This window comes from Aythya fuligula, chromosome 1, assembly GCF_009819795.1.
Source record: "Aythya fuligula isolate bAytFul2 chromosome 1, bAytFul2.pri, whole genome shotgun sequence".
Classification (NCBI taxonomy): Eukaryota; Metazoa; Chordata; class Aves; order Anseriformes; family Anatidae; genus Aythya; species Aythya fuligula.
The window spans coordinates 97,586,860-97,593,647 of NC_045559.1; positions in this window are offsets into that span (position 1 = coordinate 97,586,860).

The following is a 6,788-nucleotide window of genomic DNA, read 5'->3' on the forward strand; positions in this document are numbered from 1 at the left end:
AAGCTGTGGATGCCCCATCCCTGGAGGTGCTCAAGGCCAGGCTGGATGGGGCTTTGGGCAACCTGGGCTGGTGGGAGGTGTCCCTGCCCATGGTTGGGGCACGGAACTGAATGGGCTTTAAGGGCCCTTCCAACCCAACCCATTCTGTGATTCTATGAAAAGATTCCATTGTGTCCAACACTCTGCTAGAATCCCAGAAAGAGCAATGATTTAGATGAACAGCAAAACCACCGCATTTGTACTAGATGGGATGCATTACATTTTATTTTTTTCTTCACAGAGATGGTAAAAGAGAGTTGTAATAGTTCTGATCATAAAAGATCGTACTCATTGAAGGGTGTTGGAAACACATTTCCCTGTAGGGAAAGAGTAACCTGTAACCATTCAGTGTGAGGTATCTTCTACTTTCTTCAGAACATCTGACCCTTCCAGATACCAATTTACCAGAGTAGATGAACATCTCCCCAACCCCCATTTCCTTCTAATTACATGCAAAGTCCTTATACTTGCAAAATATTTTAATAACCATCCCTGTTCCTGACCTCTGACATGCCTACCTTCATTAGATTATTGGACTACTTAGAGATGAGTGCTTATTCATCAGAGGTTTATGGTTCATAATATGGCTGTCAGACAATCCAGTCTTTAATCATAAGATGTTGAGTATGTCATTCTTTTTCAGTGGAGTGCCTCGGTAGAATACACTACATGCAACATACTGAATGGACACTCTGTAGTTCTTTCACAGCTGCCACAGGAAAGCTCATTTCTTCCTCCAGGTCATGACAGTGCAATGAATTAAGCCAATGTTTTCCTCCTGCATCCCGTCAGCTGCTTGTTGATTTCTTTCAAGCCAATTTTCGAGTGCCCTGCCAGGCTGCTGAAGAAGCTGCAGCTGCCAAGTATGAGCCACGGCATCAAAGCAGCACTTCTCAGCAAACTGGGCAGGGAACTAATAGTCAGGTTTTATGGTGTTCAGCCTCATCTCTGCAGTGAAATCACCGTGGGACTGTCAGCAAGTCATTCTTCCTTCTTGTACAATTGGGAATCATTTTTCTACCTCACGAAGATGATGTGAGGCTCAATATATTGTGTTAGTAATAGGATGGGAGGTCCTTGGATGGAAAGCCCTACAGATGAGCAAAGGATTATTTCTGAATGTGGTAGCATATAAATGTGTTTTATTCCACCCTCAGTGAGACAAATTTAATCATTTATTCAAGAAATTGCTAGTGAAGTTGCGTAGCAGCCTCAGAGCTGTGGACTCAGTGTATTCAAAAATAATTAAGCAAAACATATATAGAGAGAGAACAGGGAAAATTATCTTGGGAAGGGGAAAGTCACTGGACAACGAGTCATGCCTGGATCATTTAAAGGTATGTACTACCCCCTTGACTCCCTGTGCAAATAAATCATTAACTGATCACGTGGCTCTCTGGAAGGAGCACAAGATGCAAGTGTCAAATTCACCAAAGGAGGTGAAAGTAGAAGAGAAAGGTAGTGTTAGCTTACGATAGCATGTGGGAGTTGGTGTTCTTAGTGTCTAGAGCAGTGGACCTAGGATAATGATCTTAGATTTATTTCCAGCTCTGCTACTGACTTGCTGTGATAATCACTTTACCTCTCGGTGCCTGTTTTTTCCACCTGTAAAATGGGTGTAAGAATTTCCACCTACCTCACAGGGATGTTGTGAGGCTTCTTTAATTCTGTTTGTAAAGTAAGTAGGAATGATCTGATGAAAAGCACTGCTGAAATGCATTGTATCCTTGTTATTTCCTGCCAGAATTTCTCACTTGGTTAATATGACTCCTTGACTAAGAAAGGTGGTACTTTGAAAATGCAAACACTGCATTGCACTGACAACATTAACACCGATGTGGACTTGCCATGAATGGAGAAGACTCTGCTGATTCCCCACCCATTTCTCCCACCTTAGCCTTGGCTTGGCTGTATGAAGTCATAGTGACAGTGAGGTTCCACGGACCCCTCCTGTCCATCCCAGCATCATTCTGTGGCAACACCTATGCTTAAATAAGCCAGATTCTGGAGGGGGGTGCAAGTTGGTGGAGCTTTGGCAACTTTGAGGGCCTCACAAGGCATCTGGGAGAGGGTTGTATAATGCATCATATTGCTGGGCTTCTCTTTAAAACCACTCGATGCAAATTTCAAGTGATTTTTTCAGAATCTCTGTGGAAGAAACTCTATGGAAGAGTTTACAATTGCTCGTGGCATGCAGGAAGAAACACCCTTCGTGAACGTAAAAACACAAAAATTGTCATATTACACTCATTATTTCCAATAAGTGAGATAGATATCAACAATCTCTTAGCACTGAAAAGAATGATGAAGTACAGATTACTTCTGTAGGACGGGAGGGATTTGAGGGGAATTCTGCTCTTCATGTCTGTGTGGGTCTGAAATCTACTTACTGAGGGAGGAAAGTGCAGTCACTCCTGCCAGTCACTCGGTAACTCACTGACTGTGCAGTTTTACATTGAGAGAGCAGCCATGTCACACAATGCTGAAAAAAGTGGCAGATTGCTGGTTTGTATAGAAAATGGCTTTTCAGGCGTACAACTGAGAATAATCCCAGCCTAAGCGCAGTTTTGTTTAATAAAGACAGGAATACCCATGAAAACTAGACTAAAGCCTTCCCATAAGCCTAAGGCTGCTGTGATAAAATGGCATATGGTGCCAGATTTCCTGAGGGCCAGGGCTGGATGAGCATACCAAAATCAGGGGAGTCGTCTAAGTATGGGACTCTTTATTTTTTTAATTTTTTTATTTTTTCCCCAGACAGAATGATAGCACCATTTCTTAGGTTCTGTGTGTACTACACCTTTTAACAGGGCTCAGGAAAGGCTTTTTGCCAACACCAAATGTGATTATACAGTTGGGTAGCAACCATGGCAAATAAATGTGTGTTGACTTGCCAAGACATAGCCTGGCACACAGTTCTTTCCTTGCAACTAGCTTGGCATAAACCTATTTCAGTAGAATGGGCAAGACTCGTGTCTCTATCACCAATGCAAGTTTTTCTCTCAGCAATTTGTTCTTTCAGCTGTCCTAACAGACAGTTCGAAGCCTAGAGAGGAGAGGGCTAACGGGATGGGGAGCCCTCATGGCTGTCTTCAGCTACCTGATGGGGAATTACAGAGAAGATGGAGCCAGACTTTCCACAGAGGTGCACAGCAAAGGGTCAGAGGCAATGATCACAAGTAACAGCAAGGAAAATTTTGACTAAAAATTCTGACAAGAAAAAAAATGTTCAGGTGGAGAGGGGTTCAGCAGTGAAACAGGTGCCCAGAGTCATGGTGGGCTTTCCATCCTTAGAGTAAGAAGCCTGACTGGTCTGACTTTGAAATTGGCGCTGCATTGAGCTGGAGGTTGGACCAGCTGCCTCCTTCCAGCCTGAACTACCTATCCCACCAGAGGCCAAAAACTCAGCGAAGCCACTGTGTAGCGAACCAGATGGGTGGGGCATTTTCTGCCTCTCTGGGGTGCTCTGGTAGAGCTTGCTTGCGTTGTCTCAGCCAGCAATCCCAACTAATCATAGCAGAGGCCAATGCACAAACACAACCAGTGTTTGGTAGCTAGAGAAGCCCCAGGGGGGCAGAACCATGTGTCATGTAACTGGTTTGGAAAGACCACTGCAAATTAGGAATATATGAGTAAACTTGTCAACTGAGAAACTCAAAGAAATATAAGGGGCTTAGACCTTGCTAGCTCCAGTACTTCAGTATCAACTGTGCCTTTAAATCCATCTGAAAGTGTAGATGACTGCATTTTAGTGTACTGTCAACAAAAAAACTGTGCATTTTAAAGCTTGCTGATCGGCGATGAAATAGAACTGAATAGAAAAGGTGATTACAGAGCTACTGACAGAACATTTTGAAAAAACAAAGACTGCTGGCCTTCGCCTTGCTGGATCCAGCCTAGCCCAGTTAAAGCAAAACAAGCTTTTTTTTTTTTTTTTTCTCCCTAGGAGGAAAGGCTATATTGCTTGGAAAAAATCATGGAATAGCCTACCAGAAAACATAAGTCAACACAGCAAAGAATTTATGGAGAAACATTAAACGGAAAAGTTGGCTCCTACTGAGTTTCTTTGAAGTCCAGGGGAGAGTTGGATGGAAAGATGACCAGAACAATGAAACCCAGTTTCATTGGGTTTCAGTGCTCAATAAATGAGCACACAAAAAAATCCTGGACTGCAAGCAGCTGCTGAGCACAGTCCCTGCAGGAGGGCAGCAGGGAACCCCAGGTTCAGCTCAGGGCACCAGCTGAGGGGCAGCTGCAGATGAATGCTGATGCTAAGAGGCCCGTGAGCTCATAGTCTTAGTATCTCATGGCAAGGGTATAGCAAGACAAAGTAAGCAATGAATTACCTGCCCATTACCAGATCTGGTATCACTGGATTTTAAGAAGGTCAGTGACATTAAAATAATTTAACTTTTAAGTCCTAGATCCTGGGTTTATCTGGCAGAACCAAGAAGAAGAGCTAGTGTAGGTAATTTTTTTTTTTTTTTTTTTCCAAATCCTTCAACCAGGGAGTATGAAGAATTGCTGGGACAAAAACTCTCAGGCATTTCTTCATACATATATTATTTCAAAGAAAAGCCATAGACAACCCCACAAAGGAATTCATCTATTGCTGGTGAGAATCAAGACCCAGAACTCACCACAAATAAATTCAAAAGAAATTCAGAAATCAGAATGATGTCAGATTACTTGCAGCTTCAGAGCTCCTGTTTATGAAAAGCTCTGGAGAGAAAATAAAACAAAATGGATGGCCAGCTGCCAGCTAAGCCTATTTGTCACGAATATGCCCTGTAGCACCTTCTGGAAACCTATGCTATCTCTAAATATACTCCAGCCCAACAAACTGTTTTAATTCAATATGCTCCACCTTTCCGTTTTACTTGAAAGACTTCAATCTAGTTCCTGCTATGAACTGAACATAAAATTCCCACATTCACACTTCAATATGTGGAAGAATAAAAGATGGAGCTAAGCACAAGCCTGACATGCACTGAACAGCCTTCCTTCCTCGGCTGCTGCCTTGCCACTCCAGGCACCTTCATCAATATTGTGCCTGGTGAAACTACTGGCCTGTCACAGCTGGGAAGCTGCCTTTGTGTCCGTGACGTGCCACGGACTCTTCTCCCCACACACGCATGCCCATGGCTGTCGAAGGAGGAGCGACATGGAATAAATTTCCTATTTGCCTTTTAAACTTTTTGTCTTCCTACAGGAGAGGTCCTGGGGCAGGGGTGGAGGGGTGGATGTGAGGGTTTCCAACAGGAATCATCTTCTTCCCTGTGTGTTTCTCCCAAGGCTCAGGGATCAGTAATTTACGGCTTAGCACAGACATGTTTCAAGCCTATTTATAAATACACACAATGAAGAAAGTTTAATGAGCTATGGCCAAACTCTACCTTGTTTTTTCCCCTTGTTTTGAAATGAGCAGAATTGCCAAGGTTAAACAAGAACAGAATTTGGCTTTGAACAGTTTATTTTTTTTTACAAGATTTCCATTTAATTTCTGTCTTTAGAAACCAACCAACCAAGCAAGCAACCTTGCCCCACAACCCACCAGTGCAGAACAGAGCCACCACAGGTCCCTCCAAGCTCAACAGGCTCATCACTTTAGGAAAGATCAATTTCTAAGCAATAGGCACAGAAGAATGAATGGGGAAGTTCTGATCTCAGCTTGACATTAATTGGCAGCAATACCAGAAGCTGTAAAAAAGGGCCTCAGATCAGACAGAGTAATGTGCTCCCTCAGTTCATTTCCCTATGAAAGGTGAATGTTTTTTTCTCTTTGCACTGCTGTAGACGAGACAGATTTCAAAACAAGATGACTGACAGCAAGACAGAAAGCCAAACTATCAGAGACTGTGGGACTAATCCGGTGACTCAACACAACCAAATGCAGAACCATTTTCCTAGTGAAATGAGTTGTAATGAATAAAAGTTCCTGATTTTCAGTCAGCAAGTGTTCCGTGCTTTGTTGAACTCCCGACTTGCCCTGCTTTATTCCCTCTCTTCCCCTGTGATTTATTACCCCAACCATAGTCAGTTTTGAGTGGCAAAAGTCAGGCATATTTTTAAGAGGGAAAAAAATTCACAAACACCACTAGGTTCAAACAAGGGCAGGACCGTGACATGAAGGATTGGATCTCACACCGATAGGCATCAGGAAATTCCCTGTTTGAACTTCTGCTTCCCTTCTGGCCCCGTTCCTTGACAGCAATGCTGCGAGGCCTGACCGCCACCCCTGGCTCGGGTTGCAGCGGGAAGGGCCAGACGCGGGACATGGCGCCATGCAGCTGCACAGGCCTCGCCCCTGACACTGGCCACCATCGCCCTTGCACGGAGTCCCTTTCCCTCGGCTCCTTCGTGCACTTCTTGGGGGCAGACACGCACCTCCGCCAGCGGGCAGGATGCAGGCAGGGAAGTAACTCAGTGCCTGGCTGTGGGCTCCAATGCTGCCAGCAGCAAGCGCCCAGCTCACACTCACCCCCTGCTCCCCAGCTGGGGACGGGGCTGCGTGGGCTCTGCCCAGGGGCGCCATCTTTGGCGGGACTGCTTCCCCCGAGGAGAAACGTGAGGGACACGCATTTTTAAAGTTTTACTATTTTTATTTTTCTTTATTATAACCAACTTTATTCCGCTTGTTTTTATTATCTTTCTTTTTAACATCCCCATCATCAGTTTCGAGGAGGCTTTCAGCGCGGGGTGCCTGCCCGTGTCCCGAGGCACTCCCCACACCCTCTCCCCGGGCGGGG